Source organism: Megalobrama amblycephala, linkage group LG7, assembly GCF_018812025.1.
Source record: "Megalobrama amblycephala isolate DHTTF-2021 linkage group LG7, ASM1881202v1, whole genome shotgun sequence".
NCBI lineage: Eukaryota > Metazoa > Chordata > Actinopteri > Cypriniformes > Xenocyprididae > Megalobrama > Megalobrama amblycephala.
This window is the reverse complement of record NC_063050.1, coordinates 14,939,803-14,962,412: the sequence shown is the minus strand read 5'-3', so window position 1 is coordinate 14,962,412 and position 22,610 is coordinate 14,939,803. Positions and strand designations below refer to the sequence as shown.

General features: G+C 40.7%; 1 long non-coding RNA gene across 1 annotated transcript; it reads right to left on the bottom strand.

The window, feature by feature from the left end:
* Positions 1–17,101: 17,101 nt before the first annotated feature.
* LOC125271803 lies at positions 17,102–18,823 on the bottom strand. The gene is made up of 3 exons (XR_007185717.1): positions 18,606–18,823; positions 17,525–17,668; positions 17,102–17,326 (listed from the first exon to the last, which is right to left on the bottom strand). It is a non-coding gene; the product is annotated as an uncharacterized LOC125271803 (long non-coding RNA).
* Positions 18,824–22,610: the final 3,787 nt, after the last annotated feature.

Sequence of the window (22,610 nt, the reverse complement as noted above, 5' to 3'; positions counted from 1 at the left end):
TTCTATACTGCCCCAGTTCTCCAAAATCCTAGAAAAACTGTTTATAGAAAGGTTTGATGATTTTATTGAAACACACAAACTGCTAGTGGAGAGTCAATATGGATTCCGAACAAACAGATCAACATCTTTATAGCTTTAATGGAATTAATTGAGGAAATTACAAATTGTATAGATACTAAAAAATATGTGTTATGAATATTTATAGATCTAAAGAAAGCATTTGATACCATAAATCATGACATTTTATTACAGAAATTGGAGAGGTATGGAATCAGAGGAGTTATTTGAAAAGCAGGCAACAATTTGTGGAAATCGGTGATCAAAAATCTATATGTATGGATATAACTTGTGGAGTACCACAGGGATCGGTCTTAGGTCCAAAACTTTTCATAATGTATATTAATGATATTTGTAAAGTATCAAATATATTAAAATTTATTTTATTTGCTGATGATACAAATATTTTCTGTTCTGGGGACAATTTACAGCAGCTTTTGGAGGCGATAGCAAAAGAATTGATTAAATTAAAACGGTGGTTTGATGTAAATAAATTATCATTAAATATAGCTAAAACAAAGATTATGTTATTTGGAAAGTATACTCAACCTGAAGTAGAATTGAAAATTTATAATATCAGTATAGAAAGAGTCTATGAAAATAAATTTCTTGGTGTTATTTTAGACCACAAAATCAGCTGGAAACCACATATAAAACATATTGAAGCAAAACTGGTAAAGACTATAGCAATATTAAATAAAGCAAGATATATTCTAGATAATAATTCATTGTATATTCTGTATAATACACTCATAGTGCCATATTTAAGTTATTGTGTGGAAATCTGGGGAAATACCTACAAAACCAACCTACAGTCATTATGCACATTACAAAAGAGAGCAATCAGAATCATAAATAATGTGGGATATCTTGAACACACAAATTCACTGTTCTTGAAATCAGATACACTAAAGTTTATTGATCTGGTTAAATTTAAGACGGTACAAGTCATGTTTAAAGCAAGAAATAATTTACTTCCGGAAAATTTACAAAAAATGTTTATGGAGAGTGGATATAATTTGAGAAATGAATTAAACTTTAAAAAGCTTAAAATAAGAACAACTCTAAAAAGTATGTGCATCACTATATGTGGGGTGAGGTTGTGGAATAATTTGGAGCAGGTGTTAAAATATTGTACAAACTTTAAACAGTTTAAAAAGTTGTATAAAAACGAGTTACTAAAAGGATATGAGGATGAACAAGAGTGAATGTGAGGGTGGATTTAAAGATTGATTGTATTAAGATTTAAGGGTGATGGGTGGTTTGGAATAAAAGGTAAATTTTGGTTTGAGTTTAAAAAAAAAAAAGGTTTATTTGTTATTGTGTTATGAAGATATTGTCACAGAAACGGTCTCTGTGGCTCCCTCTGATCACCACCTGAGGGCGCCGTCACCGGAATACTGACTGTTCTCTGAACTACAAATCCCACACCACGTATCTGGGCTGATTACCCACCACCTGTTATGCATTATCTGGACTATTTAAGACTCCATTACCCCATCATGCTTCGCGAAGTCTTGTTTTGCCGAGCATACATTTCTGAGGGTTTACCCTGTCTATTGATACCCTGTGTTTGACCTTGGACTGCCTACTCTCTCTGATTCCTGTCTGCCGCCTGCCTTGTCTATTACTGCCTGTCTCACGGATTACCCTGTTCAGCCTGCCGCCTGCCCTGACTTTCTGCCTGGTATTGTTATTGATTTCTGTCTTGCCTGCGTTACACCTGTTGCTGTTGTCTGACCATTGCCTGTACGACTACGATTGTGAATAAAGCTACATATGGATCTCCCCGAGTCTGCTGCCTCGTTACAGAAGACTTCGCCAGATCTCGATCCAGCAGCCATGCATCGGTTGTCAACTGAACTGTCCACCCAGGCCAGTGTACTGGCAGTCCACCAGCAGCAACTCACACGTTTAACCTCTGTTACAGAGGAGTTGGTAAAGACGCTGCAGAGCATGCGGATGACGCACGCCGAGTCTAGTCCGCCATTAACCACGCCGCTTGCTGCAGCGGTCACTGCTCCCAATGCCACCAGCAGCCCGCGCCTAGCCTTTCCTGACAAATATGATGGCTCGCCAGCGAGGTGTAAGGGTTTTCTCCTCCAGTGTTCACTCTTCCTGTCGCAGCAACCAACGCTCTATCCCACCGATGAGAGTCGCATCGCCTTCATATGCTCACTCCTTACTGAAAAGGCTCTCGAATGGGCAACCACCGTTTGGGTGAACGGCCAACCATCATATGCCTCCCTCGATTCCTTTCTACAATGTTTCCGTCAGGTGTTTGAACACGCCGAAGGAGGTAAGGAGGCTGGCGAGCTTCTCCTGGCTCTGCGCCAGGGTAAACAAACTGCCGCTGAGTATGCTTTAACATTTCGCACCCTGGCTGCGCAAACCTCGTGGGTTGAGGACACACTTAAACTCTTGTTCCGTAAAGGATTAAAATATGGATTTACAGTCTGAACTGGCTTGCCGGGATGAGGGGAAAACTTTAAATGAATTCATCGACCTCGCTATAAGCATTGACAATCTCATCCGAGCTAGACGACCTGTCAGAGTTCAAACACCCACCTCAGCATCAACATTCCCTGTCGCTGAACCTGAACCCATGCAGATCGGTACCACTCACCTGTCACTGGAGGAAAGAGACAGACGGATGCGGCAACGCCTGTGCCTCTACTGTGGTCAGCCCGGCCATATGCGCGCTTCCTGCCCCACGCGACCCACCAGTTGCGGCGCCACGGCGGTGAGTTCACCCTCCAATGCATCCAATATCAAAATTGCAGCAACTTTGGTATACCACGAGCATATAATCCAGACTGAGGCCATGATTGATTCTGGTGCGGCTGGCAATTTCATGGACTTAAGTTTCGCACAGGCTCACAACATTCTGCTAATCCCTTGTGATTCTGTTTTGTCAGTGGCTGCGCTGGACGGGCGCCCCCTAGGGACCGGTAAGGTGCGCTACACCTCTGATGACATCACACTGCAAATCGGATCTCTGCATAAAGAATTACTTCGTTTCTTCCTAATAAAGTCTCCTCAGCATCCTCTCATCCTTGGTTCCCCCTGGCTCAGAGAACACAACCCACAAATCTCATGGGCCGACAATCAAATCACTCAGTGGTCAACTACCTGCCTTCAGACCTGTATCCAAGCACCCAGCCGTCCTGAAACCAACTCACCTGTGCTGTCCCAGAACAAGTTACCTGCCGAGTACCATGATCTCATTGAAGTTTGTAGTAAGACCAGGGCTGCCCAACTTCCTCCTCACCGTGATAATGACTGTGCTATCGACCTGCTGCCAGGTGCTACGCCCCCCAGGGGACGCATATTCCCGCTCTCACAACCTGAATCAGAGGCCATGAAAAAATACATTGAGGAGGAATTAGCCAAGGTGTTCATACAGCCGTCCACATCACCAGCTTCAGCAGGGTTCTTCTTCGTAAAGAAAAAGGATGGAGCTCTAAGGCCGTGCATTGATTATCGTGGGCTCAACGACATCACTGTGAAGTTCCGCTATCCTCTGCCTTTAGTTCCTGCTGCTTTGGAACAACTGCGTTCTGCACGCTATTTCACCAAACTCGACCTACGCAGCGCTTATAATCTCATCCGCATACGCAAAGGGGACGAATGGAAGACCGCCTTTTCCACCACCACTGGGCACTACGAGTACCGGGTTATGCCCTTCGGGCTGGTCAACAGTCCCTCTATCTTCCAGGCTTTCATCAATGAGGTCTTCCGTGACATGCTGAACAGATGAGTAATCGTCTACATGGACGACATTCTCGTATACTCAAACTCCTACTCTGAACACGTCCAGCAGGTACGAGCTGTGCTCCAGCGTCTTATGGATCATCAACTCTATGTTAAACTGGAAAAATGTGAATTCCACCAGACATCCACGTCCTTTCTGGGATATATCATCAGTGCGGAGGGAGTTGCTATGGACGATGTCAAAGTTCAGGCAGTGTTGAAGTGGCCGTTGCCCACTACAGTAAAAGAGCTGCAGCATTTCCTGGGTTTCGCTAATTTCTATAGAAGATTCATCCGAAATTTCAGCCTGGTAGCAGCCCCTCTCACGTCGATGCTAAAGAAAACTCGTATCAGACTGGAATGGACACAAGCCGCATCTGAGGCGTTCCAAAGGTTAAAAGAACTGTTTACCTCTGCGCCCATTCTGCGTCACCCAGATCCTGAAAAGGAATTCATTGTGGAGGTGGATGCTTCTAGCACTGGTATTGGAGCTATACTATCACAGAGACAAGGCAGTCCTCCCAAGTTATTTCCCTGTGCTTTCTACTCACGTAAACTTACCCCTCCAGAACAGAATTACGATGTCGGGAACCGTGAACTGTTGGCCATGAAGGCGGCCATGGAGCACTGGCGGCACTGGCTGGAGGGAAGTAAGCATCCCTTCACCGTCCTGACAGACCACCGCAACTTGGAGTACCTGAGGTCGGCCAAGCGCCTCAATCATCGTCAAGCCAGATGGGCCCTGTTTTTCACTCGATTTCAATTCAATGTTACTTACCGACCTGGCACCAAGAACACAAAGGCTGACGCTCTGTCACGGCAGTTTGAATCCAGTCTCACCCCACCATCATGTGAACCCATTCTACCCTCTACAATTATGCTCGCACCTGTACTGTGGGACGTCATGTCCGAGATAACTGAGGCTCAACGGGAGGAGCCTTCTCCGGCAGAGTGTCCAGCTTCACTCACTTATGTTCCTGCTGCTCTCCGTCAGCGAGTGATTCAGGAGGTTCATAATTCACCCAGTGCAGGACATCCAGGCATAGCCGTGACCACACAACTTGTAACCAACCGTTTCTGGTGGCCAACCCTGTCTTCTGACATCATCACTTACATTCGGGACTGCACCACCTGTCAAACCACGAAAACCCTCTGGCACTCGCCAGCAGGCCTTCTTCAACCTCTACCGATTCCACAGCGCCCTTGGTCACACATTGCCATAGACTTCATCACCGACCTACCCAATTCCCAGGGACATACCACCATACTCACTGTGATCGATCGCTTTTCCAAGGCCTGCCGTTTCATTCCCCTGTCCAAACTGCCCACTGCCATGGAAACCACTGAACTCCTCTGTAATTATGTCTTTCGTTTCTACGGCCTGCCCGAGGATATAGTTTCTGACCGCGGACCTCAGTTCACCTCCAGACTCTGGTCCTCATTCTTCCAGAGGCTCAACGTCAATATCAGCCTCACCTCTGGGTACCATCCACAGTCCAACGGGCAAGCTGAGAGGCTCAATCAAGAACTCATTCGGTATTTACGCTCCTACTGTCACCAGAACCAGTCGGATTGGAGTAGATATCTGTTCTGGGCCGAATACGCTCAAAACTCACTTCACAAACCTGCCACGGGCGTCACCCCATTCAAGTGCATCCTAGGCTTTCAACCTCCTTTCTTCCCATGGACCGGGGAACCCACTGACTTACCTGCTGTGGATCATTGGCTACAACGTAGCGAGGAGGTCTGGAATGAGGCTCACGTTCACCTGCAGAGGGCAGTACGCCGACCACCACCTGACTACAGACCTGGCCAGATGGTTTGGCTCTCAACCCGGGATCTTCGTCTCCGTCTACCCTGCAAAAAACTTAGTCCCAGGTACGTGGGTCCATTCAAAATCTCAAGACAAATTACTCCAGTTTCTTACCGTTTAGACTTACCACCTGAATATCGTATCTCACCCACCTTCCATGTTTCTTTGCTCAAGCCCGCAGGTGGTTCGAGAGGAGGTGAGAACCTAGAGGGGACCGGTGACCAGAGACCCCCTCCTATCATCGTTGAGGGCGAGGAGGCCTATCAAGTCAACGAACTCCTAGATTCCAGACGCCGGGGTCGTGTTCTGCAGTATTTGGTCGATTGGGAGGGGTTTGGCCCGGAGGAGAGGTCCTGGGTCAATGCTGACGACATACTTGATCCAAATCTCATCACGGATTTCCACAGGACCCATCCGGAGCGTCCGGCCCCCCGGCCTCGTGGAAGACCTCGGCGTCGCCAGGCTTCTCGCTTCAGGAGCCGCTCGCAGGGAGGGGGCTCTGTCACAGAAACGGTCTCTGTGGCTACGATTACGCCTTCGATTCACGCCTTCGGCTACGATCACGACTACGATTGTGAATAAAGCTGCATATGGATCTCCCCGAGTCTGCTGCCTCGTTACAGATATAATATATACTTAAATTTGATGATTATAAAATCAAACATTCATGACGTTCAGAATGGCCACTTAAACATTTTACAATGTAATGGTAGGCTATTTAAATTATTAAATAAGTAAAGTATCAAAGTCTTAGTACATAAAGTTCCTCACATTTATAACTTTGTATGCTGCCATGCCATTTATAAAACAAATAAGCTTTGCTCATGAATATTAATTATGGTTTAATTATGAATGTTGCTTATCAGCTGACGAATAAAGAAAACCTACTATAAAACGCGCATACATGAATATTTATTAGGAGTTTACCATACCCATTATATGTTTACTTCCCTGAAAAAATACAAACATAAGTCTGCTTAGCTTAATTTATATTCATGCATAGCACTTTAATTTTCAAAACGTGTATTTTTTGACGTTTTTTGCGTTGTAAAGTTGCTTGTATTGTGTAATTTATATGTGTAAATGATGTGCCTTACTCTGAAGTTGACAAAGACGACAACACCATCGAGAGGGTTCACTCTGGTGAAGTTTTCAAAAGCAAAACTAGCGCGAAAAAGCACTGAGAGGAAGACGAACGAAAACACGACTTGAATCAGATGCTGCGAGCAGCGCCCTCTGTTGGTGGAGTGAACCTCTCTGCTTCTCTGCCTTCCCTGTCAAAATTGGTGTTATCTAACTTTTGAACTTGTTATTAAAACACTGGGACATTTCAGGTGACATTTCCAGACAGGTCCAAGCCACCAATAACAGGCACTGTTCCTGGAAAACAGGACGTTTGGTCACTCTAATATAGACTGACCTGTTCCCCTGAGATCTTGTGTGAAATAAAAGAGTTTGGGGTTGTTGTCTGTGAGTGTGTAGGCGGTTTCATGACACTGTGTGTTGAGTATGAAACATTGTGGTTTGTTTTTTGTGGAACTGGGTGACACAGCAAGTTTTGTATACAGTAAAATACAATAGTGATTTTGTGCATCTTTCAGACAATCAAGGACCCATCTGAAGAGTCCTCTTTGTCTCAGTGGGGATTGAATGTCATGTACAGGTTATGTGACACCTCAGAGAACCAGATTAGATGTGTAATTACTAATAAAATACATTTTAAAAATACATTTTATATAGTAAATAATAATAATAAAATCAAATAAGGGGTGTTTCTTATGTTTTCAAGGGCAGTGTATTCTACACAAATATAGCTATTTTTTTTTTTTTTTTTTTAATTACAGTAAAAGCTGCCAAAGCTATATTTTTGTATAATAATTCATTTAAAAAGTGCTATTTATCTCTAAGCTATACTGTCACTATATTGTTCATCCAGACTTTTTTTTGTTTGTTTGTTTTGTTTTGTTTAATGAAGGGTAACACCCGTTTTCATTGCTTTGCCTTATTTAAGTTTTCTTTTCAAATCTGGATTAGCAGAATAGGCTTCAACATAATGCCTTATGGTTGCAAAACCTGTTCTAGCCCTGAATAAAACAGTGATCTAGGGCTAGTTCTGGTTATGATTGTGAATTATGTAAAATGTAATATAAGAGATAATCAGGTAATTAAAAAAGGACTGCATTGTTTTAAACTGGCTTGACAGAGAAGTATGTGTATTTCTAAATGCCAATCCTCCCAAAGAAAAACAAAACAAAAAAACAAACAAACCAGGATTTAATGATTTGGAGCGGCAGGAAAATGACACCCTGTGTAGGGACTGACCAAACATATCATCACCTTTACTTTACGTACATCATCTTTGAATAAACCATCACACATACAAACTCTGACTCAGCAACATTGCATAGCTGACACAGTTAGGATCTTAACATGACAACAAATGCAGTTTTTTGCAGTAAAAACTGGTACAAAGACGTGTTGTTTTGGCCAATTATTGTATGTTTTAAGAACAAGAATGTTTTATGTTTAATAACAAGATTGCCCAGCACTACTTAAATTCAATATAATAATTCAATTTGTTACAAGGTAACTGAAAACAGATGTTTTAAAACTCCCCAAGACATTTTGGTAATAGAGGATGAGGATGAAACCTTGGGAGGAACCAAAACTCAGCAGGGAGAGTCCATCATCTTCTGGTTCATACATGTTTAAAAAAAAACATTGACAAAATACCGATAATGCTGGGATGAATCAACAGCAAAGGTGCAGCTGTAGGTGGAGACGAAACTAACATATATAAGTCTGATGGGTTACAGACAGTGAAGACTGAGGAACATCTGAAGACTCTCATTCATCTGTATCGCCAACCAACATCTGGTAAGAAATTTAAATATAATTATACTATTGATTAAAAAAGTATTTGTATGAAGTTTGATTGAGTTTTAGTGGTAATTTGTAAAATGATTTATCCATTTATTTATTTATTTATTTATTTATTCTTATAATAAATATAATATAAATGTTAAAGAATAAACATATTATTTGCTTGTTTGCATGATTTTGCAATAATATTATTTTTTATTTCCTAATTTTACACATATTGATTTGTCGGAATGAACTTAAAATGGTGATTTGTTCTTGGTTTTATTTCCAGAGATATACACAGTAATTTTGCATCCTAATATCATCTGGGATGTATAAGCTGTTCACCAAATACAGTGTTTAATCTCTTGTGTTTAATCTCCAGATCATCAGAAATGAACAGTGTTCTTCTAATGAAGATGTTGGTGGTGTTGCCTCTGGTTCTGTTGGTGTTCAGTATGTGTGAGGCCCACCACCCCTTTGGTCCACCTATAAAGCTGATTCCAAGACCTCCATTCATACCACCTCATTTCTTTAACACGACAAAGCCAACCTCAAGGCCAACCACAATATTAACCTCAAAGCCAGTCTGGACCACAACCTCCACCTCATCCTCTGTTGGAACCTCCACTTCAAGCCCCACTGAAACCTCTACTTCAAGGCCCACCACAACCTCCACTGAAACCTCAACTTCAACCCCTACTGCAACCTCCACCTCAAGGCCCACCTCAACCTCCACTTTAATCCCCACTGAAACCTCCATCGAAACCTCCACTTCAAGCCCCACTGAAACCTCTACTTCAAGCCCCACCACAACCTCCACTGACACCTCCACTTCAACCCCTACTGCAACCTCCACCTCAAGGCCCACCTCAACCCCTACTGCAACCTCCACCTCAAGGCCCACCTCAACCTCGACTTCAAGCCCCACTGCAACCTCCACCTCAAGGCCCACCTCAACCTCGACTTCAAGCCCCACTGAAACCTCAACCTCAAGCCCCACTGCAACCTCCACCTCAAGACCCACCAAAGCCTCCACCTCAAGACCCACCAAAACCAACACAAGACCCCACAAGCCTCCCCACAAGCATCCCCACAAGTATCCCCACAAGCCTCCTCACAAGCCCCATCTCAAACCTCACAGTAACATCCACCTCTAAGCTCCACCACAGGCTCAATCACAATCTAGATCACCAAACAGTAATTTATGAATGGTTAAAGGGCTCAAATCATACATAGTATTGTATTTTCCCCCTGACATCCACTTAATGCTAGTAAACTTTTTTGTTCGTTTTGAGTTCTTCTCTGACATAATAATACAGTTTATTCAAATCTTCTGAATGTATAATGGGTTGTTTCTTGTTTCATTCCATTTCAATAAATGTAAAGCAAAATTAAAATATTTGCATTTTTCTATAAGATTAAAATGTATAGGTTCACATTCACAATTGATAATAAAATGAAACACAAAAACCGTACGTGCAAAAAATGAGGAGGGTGGGTCTCAATAGTGCATTCACATGTGGCCTATTTGTCAGTAAAATCTGAGTTCATGCATTTGTGATTCATAAATAATTGTGCACTTAAACTTCTTCTAAATGTAGGTTACAATAAAATAAAATCATCTGTATGGAAAAAAAAAATCACATATTAGGCTATGAGTAACAATAAATTACATAACAAAATGCAGCCTGTAAATTCCAAAAAGAAATTAGGGTTATCCATAGTGGGCTTCAACGGCAGCCAACATGTTGAAGGTCTAAATTGCAGTTCAATGCAGCTTCAAAGGGCTCTACACGATCCCAGACGAGGAATAGTGAAACGATTGGTCATTTTCAAAAGATTTTTTAAAAGTTATACTTTTTAACCACAAATGCTCATATTGCACTAGCTCTCTTCTTTTCTCTTCTCTTTTATTGCCGCTGCTGTCACTACTTGCCGTCCCACACAGCAAGGAACTCCTAGGCGGATCCGCATTCAAGTCGCCAAATCCGCGTGACTGTCACATCCATTTTGACACCACCCAGAGGATACCATAAATTCTACTGTCAATCAGCGGATCCTGAGCGGACCCATGTCGGATCCGCAGACGCGCACGCGCCTTTACTGTAACGGTTGTATCAATTTGCGGGTCTCAAACGGACCCGCCGCGGAGGTAAGGTTTTAATCGCGGATGCAGCGCGGAGCCAAGGCGGGGTCCGCGATCCGCCTTCGTTGCGGATCCGTCACTGCGCGCAAGTGGACTCCGATACGGGTCCGTTCGCGGCAGAGGTGGAAAGTCCAGGGCTCAGAAAGTAAAAGTCCTGCCATATTTTTTTTTTGCACCCACTGAAGTGGCGTTAAAGTTAATGAGATAAATAAGTGATTAATTGAGTGATGATTGAGCATTATTGAAGACACCTGATGATAACAAGCAGAATCACCAAAGGAGAAAATCACAATTCTTAAGACACCATCACAGAGGTCATGGTTTGCTTTAGTTGGGCTTTTGACCCTTGACTTTTTAATATTAGAATTTGTTTGGGCTGTTTTAACTGCATTATAACAGCCAGGCAAGCAAAGAGAAAAGGTGGTCAGGAATTGTTGGTTATGTTTTCACATAATCATTATTTGATCTGAATCACTGAACTCATTTAGAGCCCAATCTCTGAGTTAGATTTACATTATTGATTACAGCAGCACTGTGATTCTACAGCACAAAATCAGCTTTATCAGTATAATCCAAAGGGTTTCACAAAAGTTGTTCTGAATAAAACAAAAAAGAAAAATCTTTTAGGCACACACAGACATCAAGAATCAGCCTGTGAATCTCAACAACGGTGACAAGCAACATATTCTGATCAACAGACCAACTCTGAACATTAGAAAACAAGCTACTAAAAAGTCACATAAAAACAGCAAAAAACTAAATAGTGAGAATAAAGAAAATTACTAAAACAATTCAGCTCATAATTTATTCATGCAGCAATGCATGATGGGAGCCGTGGATGAGTTTTGATTGGTGGCACCCAGAATGCACTGCAACATGCTTTATGATGGCCACAACTGTTGAGATTCACAGGCTGATTCTTGATCTCTGTGTGTCTAAATGAATGACTTTTTTTTCCTAAGAACTTTTGATGAAACCTTTGAATTATTTTGAAAAAAAAAAAAAATGGATCTTGTGCTGTAGATTCGCAGTTCTGCTGTAATCAATAATGTAAATTTTATATATTATAAATAAATGAGTTCAGTGATTCAGATCAAATAATGATTATGTGAAAACATAACCAACACCACCTGATCATGTTTTAACATTGCTTGTCTGGTTGGTTTTAATGCAGTTAAAACTGCCCAAATAAATTCTAATATTAAAAAGTCAAGGGTCAAGAGCTCAACTAAAACAAACCCTGACCTCTGTGATGGTGTCTTAAAAATTGTGATTTTCTCCTTTGGTGATTCTGCTTGTTATCATCAGGTGTCTTCAATAATGCTCAATCATCACTCAGTTAATCACTTATTCATCTCATTAACTTTAACACCGCTTCAGTGGGTGGAAAAAAAAATATGTCAGGACTTTTACTTTCTGAGCCCTGGACTTTCCACCTCTGCGCGATACCTCCGTGGTGGATCCGCCACGGAGTCCTTTTGCTGTGTGGGGTTTGTCTGTCACTTCACCTCAGCTAATTCCAGCTGCTGAACTTGGCATTGGCTAAAAGTTTTGTCAGTCAGATTTACTACAATGACGACAGGAATTTCATGGATTTAACGCTTTTGTAGACAAAAAGTGCTGTTTGATGTTTTTCAATGATCGCTTATCATAGACTGTGCTGATCAAAAACGATAGGGAAACGACTTGCTGACGACACAGATTAATGCTCATTGGTTAAACAGTGATGCATTGTTCTCTTTTAAAACGTTTGATTTTAAAACTCAGATATCATGTTTTTATGTGAATAAATTATGTGTGAATATTCCAGTGCAATCTCTCAATGGGTTATGTGATTATATTTGTAAAGATATATATAGGCTATATAAAAACATGTCTGTAGTAAAGTAAAAATGACTGATATAATATTTATTTTCATGTAAAAGCAACAGAACTTAAATTACATCCAGTTTATCAGCAACAAAGCACATGAGTGAGAATCCCGCAATATCCGCGTTTAATCTCGAAGGTGTCTGATCCACTACGAGAAGAGAGATCTGTCAGAATTGCCTGGACTTTTTTCACTCCTCCCCACCGCGGTCGCATACTCTCGCCTTCATTTTAGGCGAGGCGAATCTCAAACGAGTCTAGTGTTATATCCTATGCATTTCGGTGATGGATGCTGGCATCACATGCGCGCCAGCTCGTTGAAGAGAGTGATGTGAGCCACATGTGCGGCTATGTTAATCTTATCCTTATCTTATCATTATCAATATTTTTCTAAATGGATGTCTGACCAGTTTTATTGCAATAGCGATTGGATGTTGCGTCGCAAGCTGGATGGGATCGGACTCTCTCAACGCTCGGTGATCGTGTTGGATTCGTACAGTGAGGGAGAGTCACACTGGATTGTACTACGGAGTAAGTGTGTCATCTGAGGACTCAGCTTTACGGAGGAAAAGTTTTTCTTCATCGTTTGTTCCTGCAAAGACTGTAGGCATTCACACATCCACACAGACTGAACTGAAACAATTCATATTGCACTCGGACTTCAGTATACACATGGAAATTTTTTTTATTTTTTTTTATTTTTTTTTTTATTGTTATTGATGAACAATACAATATCTCTTCATCTTGGCACCTGTTAGTGGATGGGATATATTAGCAGAAAGTGAACATTTTGTCCTCACAGTTGATGTGTTAGAAGCAGGCAAAATGGGCAAGCGTAAGGATTTGAGTGAGTTTGACAAGGGCCAAATTGTGATGGCTAGACGACTGGGTCAGAGCATCTCCAAAACTGCAGCTCTTGTGGGGTGTTCCCGGTCTGCAGTGGTCAGTATCTATCAAAAGTGGTCCAAGGAAGGAACAGTGGTGAACCGGCGACAGGGTCATGGGCGGCCGAGGCTCATTGATGCACGTGGGGAGCGAAGGCTGGCCCGTGTGGTCCGATCCAACAGACGAGCTACTGTAGCTCAAATTGCTCAAGAAGTTAATGCTGGTTCTGATAGAAAGGTGTCAGAATACACAGTGCATCGCAGTTTGTTGCGTATGGGACTGAATCGCCGCAGACCAGTCAGGGTGCCCATGCTGACCCTGTCCACCGCCGAAAGCACTGAAGGATCTAAGGGGTTTCAATAACAACCTGTGTGTTTTACTTTAAGAAAGCAACCATTTTATTTATTTCTTTTTATATTAATTTCATAATCATACTGCAAACTAGTCACTTTTCTGCGAAATTCACCATTATGAATCAAAATATGTCATTTATGTGAATTGTGTAGACCTGAACAGTTTTATTGTGGATTGCAAGCACAATAAACCTCACAAAAATCAAAAATGGGCTACTTAGACATCTCTCAGTGTGTCACAATCAGAGAACAGATTAGAAATTGCTAAACTGTAGAAGAATAAGAAAACCTGAGACAACACCATACTGAGATAAATGTAACAAATATTCCAGTAATATGTCTGAACTGTTTTTAAATGTATTTAAAACAGTTCATGTGACTACAGCGGTTCAACCTTAATGTTGTGAAACAACTAGAATACTTTTTGTGTGCCATCAGTGAATCAGTGGATTTGAATCAGTGTTTTGATTTTGGCAGTTTGATTCCCACTCCAAACCGCTAATTTGAAACAAAAGATTTGTAAAGCTTCGAAGCTTCATGAAGCAGTGTTTTAAAATCACCCAGCACTGCATATTGTTGAATAAAGTCGTTATTTTGTTTTTTTGCTGCACAAACAGTATTCTCAATGCTTCATAACATAAAAGTTGAACCACTATAGTCACATTCTGAGCATTGAAAGTGTTAATTGTCTTGCTGGCAATGCAGGCCTCACTGAGCCATTGGATTTTATCAAAAATATCTTAATTTGTGTTCTGAAGATGAATGAAGGTCTTACGGGTTTGGAACGACATGAGGGTGAGTAATTAATGACAGAATTTTCATTTTTTGGGTGAACTAACTCTTTAATGCTGTTCGTTAAACTGGTATAAAGTGTGCAATACAATACATGCCATGTTTCCACTGTATTTGTATACTTGTTAAACTTGTTTGCACATTTATGTTATGGAAGTAATATTGTTAAAGTTTAAAAGTTATTAATGTTATGCATTTCATTGATGGATGCTGACATCACATGTGCACCAGCTCGTTGAAGAGAGTGATGTGAGCCACATGTGCGGCTATTGTTAATCTTATACATCTTTGTCAACATATTTCTAAATGGATGTCTGACCAGTTTTATTGCAATAGCCATTGGATGTTGCGTCGCAAGCTGGATGGGATCGGACTCTCTCAACGTTCGGCGTTCGTGTTGGATTCGCACAGTGAGGGAGAGTCACACTGGATTGTACTACGGAGTAATTGTGTCATCTGAGGACTCAGCTTTAAGGAGGAAAAGTTTTTCTTCATCGTTCATTCCTGCAAAGACTGTAGGCATTCACACATCCACACAGACTGAACTCGGACTTCAGTATACAAATTGATTTTTATTGTTATTGATGAACAATATACACCGATCAGGCAAAACATTATAGGTGCATTCACGCCATATCATAATTACTGTAACTACAAGATTCTGGCTCGTAAAAAGCGTTCACGTCCTCATAATTAGAGTTTGTAAACTGGGAGTTTTCTGAAAGCACTCACATGTACCACGTGGCCGCTGTAATACCTGAGCACTGTAGATTCATTTAGCTTTTGATCGTGGTGCCATATAAATGCATAAATCCCAGTCCAAAGATATGTGAACAGCTCAGAATATAACATCACGTGTTGTCATCTCAAGATTATGGTAATTATGTGGTAGTGTGAATGCAGAACTGACAGGTGAACTGAATTACACTGATTATCTCTTCATCTTGGCACCTGTTAGTCAGTGGGATATATTAGGCAGCAAGTGAACATTTTGTCCTCAAAGTTGATGTGTTAGAAGCAGGAAAAATAGGCAAGCGTAAGGATTTGAGCGAGTTTGATAAGGGCCATTCTGATGGCTAGACGACTGGGTCAGAGCATCTCCAAAACTGCAGCTCTTGTGCACAGCAAAATCCCCAGAGTTAAACCAACTCTGCTCAGATCACATATGGTACATATCTCTACGTAGTGTTAAAGTAACACTGAAACAGAGTTAAAGTTAATGAGATAATGAAGTGATTAATTAAGTTATGATTGAGCATTAGTGATGAACACCTGATGTTAACAAGCAGAATCACTGAAGAGAAACACAAGAACTACAACTGACTTCAGCCACACTGTTAAAAAATTACTGTAAATTTTACAGTAAAATACTGGCAGCAGGGTTGCCAGCCAGTTACTGTAATTTTTACAGTAGTTTATTGTAATTTAATTTACAGAATTTTACTGTAAATGAGAATACAGTAAAATTCTGTAAATTAAATTACAGAAACACTACTGTAAAAATTACAGTAACTGGCTGGCAACCCTGCTGCCAGTATTTTACTGTAAAATTTACAGTAATTTATATATTTTGTATACTGCATTTTTACAAAAAATATATTGTATACTGCATTTAAAGGGATAGTTCACCCAAAAATGAAAATGTGATGTTTATCTGCTTACCCCCAGCGCATCCAAGATGTAGATGTCTTTGTTTCTTCAGTAGAACACAAATGATGATTTTTAACTCCAAACGCTGCCGTCTGTCAGTGGTACAATGCAAGTCAGCGGGAACTTGGACTATAAAAGTAAATAAAACACGACAGACAAATCCAAACGAAACCCTGCGGCTCGTGACGACACATTGATGTCTTAAGACACGAAACGATCGGTTTGTGTGAGAAACCGAACAGTATTTATATCATTTTTTACCTCTAATACACCACTATGTCCAACTGTGTTCAGCACTCGATTCGTGAGGTCTGATCGCGCTCCGACAACGACAGTGATGTCTCACGTACATACTTCAATGAGTGCTAAACATCACTGTCGTTGTCAGAGCGCGATCAGACCTCACTAATCGAGTCATCATCAAAAATCATCATTTGTGTTCTACTGAAGAAACAAAGACATCTACATCTTGGATGCGCTGGGGGTAAGCAGATAAACATCACATTTTCATTTTTGGGTGAACTATCCCTTTAACATACTTCTTTAAATAGCAAATACACACATTTATTAAAAAGCTGTATTTTTCACATTAAACTACTTGAATGTGTGTATTTGCTACATTTAAAGAATATGTAAAATGCAGTATACAATATTTTCCCTATTGCTCACTTAATGACTGGCAGCTGAATTATAAATTTAAACTATTAACTGCATAAGCTTTAAACAAATTTGAACTGCATGAAGTGTTGTGTAATGTATAACTTAATTCACAAAAAAATAATAGTAATAATTTTGAGGTCAAAATGTAATATGTAACTTTCAAATTTACATGAAAAATGCCATAAAAAGTGTATTTCGAATTTATTTTTTATTTAGAAAATCATTTTATTTTTTAAATGGACATAAAATTGTCATGAAAACATTTTTAAATTACTTATTGGCCATCATGGCCCTTCACACAAAGAAATATGCAAACTGCGTTATAACTATAACTTGAGCAACATGGTCATATAAAAACATTTCTTAAAAACCAGATCACTTTCATCACTTTATGAACAGACCAACATGGCCAAACAACAAGTCCAACAAACTTGTGATCAAAAATGCTCCAGATGATGTTCCATCCCAGGATTCAAAGAGAGGCTAGAAATATTGAAAGGAACAAAGAGGACAATACATTAGATATATTAAACATAATAATACTTTCAGAGACTGATAGAGGGATGACAGATACAGTCAGTGACAGATAGAGGGACGATAGATACAGTCAGATACAGATATAGAATAATAACAGTGTATAATAAAAGGAAAAATCGATCTTGGTGTGTGTGTATTTCTTACATTTCAGAAATTCCACTGAAAATCTATCACTTTGCACTGAAGAGTGGCAACATGTAGGTTGACCGCAACCCGTTTCTTCTGAACTGTCTGGCTTGTTAGATGGCACTTTTCCTTTCGTCTTTGTTCCTCTCTCCGGATAAATACCTACGAAGTGCATAAAGGGTCAGGAAACAGACATTTCAGATTGGTTTTAGCTTTTGAGGCATGTAATCATGTTTTGGAAATTGTACCAAGTGGTAGAGCAGTAGCTATCACAACTCCAGTCCTGAAGACCTACCTCCCAGAAAGTTTTAGATGTCCCACTAATCAAAACACCTTATTTAACTAATTTGTTTGCCAGCATCAAACAGAGAGACATCTAAAACATTCAACCTAAAAAATAAATGTCTAATCTAGTTGAGAAACACAGTGTTAAAGGCCTCAATGGATATAAAATGAATATCTAAAAGGCAGGTACACGATGATCAGTTTGTTCAAGTGTCAACAAACACACATATTGTAAATAGCACATTTCATTTCAAGTTAAAAAAGATTTCGTTTTGGTATGGTAATAAATTAACTATAGTACAAGGCAAACCTTATCAAACAGAGATGTTAAAGTGTTTGCATTACCTTAAGTTAGCAAATGTCCACAAATGCATCACATTGGTTATGTTAACAGCATGAAGCAGCACCATTTTGCGTGACACATCCTCCGTGAGCGGCCTGATCGCGTTGCGACTTGCGAGGCTTTTTCGTTTCGGCCCGTGTTAACAGATGACTGTCTGCCTGTACAAATGTGATTTCCGCCATAAAATAATCACAACCAAGTGTGCTGATGAACACGAAGTTCCCGTGAATTCCAACTGTTTGTAATTATTAAATTTTGGCCCATAGCCGAATTATATCCTATAGCGCCGGGGAATGTGTGAGATCTTACCGCGACCGCGATGAGGAAGAACCCCGCGCAAGTCTGCTTCGCGCCCCGCGGACGGAGGATGCGTCAATCCGGGGTTAACGTTACCAATATGAATCGCGAATGTAGATACATACATATAGTTACCAAAGACTGAGGGGGAAAATGAAATAATAAGTCACTTACCACAGTTGTAAGTCAATCCTCTTGCTGCTACACGAATCTCGACCGTTGAAGATCCCACAATGCCTCTGTATATTTGAAATTTACAGCAATATTCTGTAAATTTGATTTAAACCGCCACGCCCCCGGAATGCATTGCAGTTTACAGCAATATGCTGTATTATCAAAATACAGCCAGCGGCTGTAAAATATTGCTGTAATTTTTACAGCAATTCATTACAGTGCACAGCCTTAGATGAAATCAACTGAAGATAAAAGACATAAAATCTCTCAAGATCTGATTAAACAACTCCACAAACAGCACATTATCTCATTAACTTTAACTCTGCTTTAGTGTTATTTTAACTCTGGGGATTTTGCTGTGTGGGGTGTTCCCGGTCTGCAGTGGTCAGTATCTATCAAAAGTGGTCCAAGGAAGGAACAGTGGTGAACCGGCGACAGGGTCATGGGCGGCCGAGGCTCATTGATGAACGTGGGGAGCGAAGGCTGGCCCTTGTGGTCCAATCCAACAGACGAGCTACTGTAGCTCAAATTCCTCAAGAAGTTAATGCTGGATTTGATAGAAAGGTGTCAGAATACACAGTGCATCACAGTTAACCTAGCACAATAAACCTCACAAGAATCGAAAATGGGCTACTTTCCCTTAGACTTGAGTGAGATAGATGTCTCTCGAAGTATTGCAATCTTTCTTGGTGCTCTGTGGCATTACCGATTGCTGTAGTGCTTCAGTTTAAGTCTCACGTGAACCGACCATCTCTTCCACTTTACTACAACACAAAATAAATATGAATGAACATCAGAAGGTATGTTAAAAGATACCATATAACTTACCAAAATCTGTATTATGTCATGTAATATCGATCAATCAGTGTTTCAGCCAGAGGTGTAAAGTCCAGGGTTCAGAAAGTAAAAGTCCTGCCATATTTTTTATTCCACCCACTGAAGCAATGTTAAAGTTAATGAGATAATTAAGTGATAAATTGACCATTATTGAAGACACCTGATGATAACAAACAGAATCAAAGGGGAAAATCACAATTTTAAGTCACCATCATGGAGATGAGTGTTTGCTTTAGTTGGGCTCTTGACCCTTGACTTTTTAATATTAGATTTTGTTTGGGCTGTTGTAACTGAGTTATAACTGCCAGACAAGCAAAGAAAAAGAGATGATCAGGTGGTGTTGGTTATATAATCAAGATTTACATTATTGATTATAGCAGCACTGTGATTCTACAGCAGAAGATCAGCTTTTTCAATATAATCCAAAGAATTTCACAAAAGGTGTTCTGATCAAAAAAAAAAGAAGGTCTTTCGTTTCATTCCTGTTTGGAAATTGTACCTTTCTTATTGGTCAAACCAAAACTCAAAGGTGTGACTTCTGTAGAGGTTAAAACACCCCCGTGCAGATCGAACTGGTCTCTCTTTGGGTCTTCTGCCTTTGTTCTTGTTGATTCTACTGATTGCTGGTCAACTCACGTGGCCCCATTCACTTCAAGCCATGCACAACTTCCTCTTTTCATTTCGTCATTCAACACAGAAGACATTGATTACAACTTCAGTACCATCAGACCGAACCATCAAGAAGTAACCATCAAATTAAATCCATCAAATGAAGTGTTGATTACAAGAAGACAATAAGGACCACATTCTGAAAAAAATTAATTGTACATGCTTTATTGTTCATGCAAGACTGGATAAAGCATCAGCATTAAATGTATACTTAAACTGTAGATGGTGGAAGTCAACAAAGTTGCATAAATTTAAAATTATGTATAGTATTCTAGGTGTGATACATCAGCACATTTCTACACTAGTTCTACAAAAGATTCAAACATGCACGCTTTCAGATTGGATGGTTTCTCTGTGAAAAATCTCAAAACAAATCACTGCTACTCTGTGTTCAAACAAAGGAGACATAATTCTGTGCAAATCATCTCTGTCTGCCCGTACAGTTGAAAGCTTTAGGTTTGCATGAAAATGACACAATTTCATTGAATGTTCTGTATACTGTCTTTAGGGAAACAATGAATCAACGAGGTGGTCGCATCAGATTTTGCAGTCAGGCACAGCTGCTCTCCACTGATTATGCTGATCAAAAGCATGATGGGAAATGACTTGCTGACGACACAGATTAATGATTATTTGTTTAAACAACCGGGATGCATTGTACTCTTTTAAAATGTTTGATTTTAAAACTCTGATATCATGTTTTTATGTGAATAAATTATGAGTGAATGTTTCCAAAGTCTCTTGACAGTGCATTCTCTCTATGGCAGGGATGGGCAACTCCGGTCGTGGAGGGCCAGTGTCCTGCAGAGTTTATCTCCATCCCTGATAAAAACTCACTTGCCTATAGCTTTCTACTAATCCTGAAGACCTTGATTAGCTAGTTCAAGTGTGTTTGATTTGGGTAGGAGCTAAACTCTGCTGGGCAGTGGCCCTCCAGGACTGAAGTTGCCCATCCCTTCTCTATGGGCTATGTGATTTTTGTCATAAAATATATAAAAACATGTCTGTACTTTGGGTGTCTTGTTCATTTTTGTTCATATTTATTTTCAATTAAAAGCAACAGAACTTAAATTACATCCAGTTTATCAGCAACAAAGCACATGAGTGAGAATCCCACGATAACCATCTTTGATCTCATGGGTGTGTGATCCACTACGAAAAGAGAGAACTGTCAGACTTCAATCCTCCCCTCACTGCAGCTGTCTACTCTACTCCTACATTTCAGGCGAGGCACATCTCAAATGAGCCTATTATGAGCACTGACAGGTGAAGTGAATAACACTGATTATCTCTTCATCACGGCACCTGTTAGTGGGTGGGATATATTAGGCAGCAAGTGAACATTTTGTCCTCAAAGTTGATGTAGAAGCAGGAAAAATGGGCAAGCGTAAGGATTTGAGTGAGTTTGACAAGGGCCAAATTGTGATGCTAGACGACTGGGTCAGAGCATCTCCAAAACTGCAGCTCTTGTGGGGTGTTCCCCACAAGAGTGGTTCAAGGAAGGAACAGTGGTGAACCGGCGACAGGGTCATGGGCGGCCGAGGCTCATTGATGCACGTGGGGAGTGAAGGCTGGCCCGTGTGATCCGACTTAGATATTTTAGGTGATAACGTTTTAAATATGGATATTTTTCTTACAAAAACCTATCACCTCGCTTTGGAAGGCCTTTATTAACCCCCTGGGGCTTTATGGAATATATTTATGATGGATGGATGCATTTATTTTTGGATTCAAAACAGGTCCCCCATTCACTACCACTATAAATCTTTGGAGATCAAGGATCTCCAATTGTGTTCATCTGAAAGAAGATAGTCACCTGTAGTCACCCAGATATACACCTAGGATGGCTTGAGGGTGAGTAAATCATGGGATAATTTTCATTTTTAGGTGAACTATCCCTTTCATGCTGGTTCTGATTAAAAAAAAGTGTCAGAACACACAGTGCATCAGTTTGTTGCGTATGGAGCTGCACAGCTGCAGACCAGTCAGGGTGCCCATGCTGACCCCTGTCCACCGCCGAAAGAGCCAACAGTGAGCATCAGAACTGGACCACAGAGCAATGGAAGAAGGTGGCCTGGTCTGATGAATCACGTTTTCTTTTACATCACGTGGATGGCCGGGTGCGTGTGCGTCGTTTACCTGGAGAACACATGGCACCAGGATGCACTATGGGAAGATGGCAAGCCGGCGGAGACAGTGTGATGCTTTGGGCATGTTCTGCTGGGAAACCTTGGGTCCTGCCATCCATGATATTACTTTGACACGTACCACCTACCTAAGCATTGTTGCAGACCATGTACACCCTTTCATGGAAACGGTATTCCCTGGTGGCTGTGGCCTCTTTCAGCGGGACAATGCACTCTGCCACATAGCAAAAATGGTTCAGGAATGGGTTGAGGAGCACAACAACAATAAAGAATATTCTCATGTGCAAAGTGTTTAAGTGCATATTGAAATTGAAGTGAAAGAGAAATAATTCAGAGAATACAGTTATTGTTC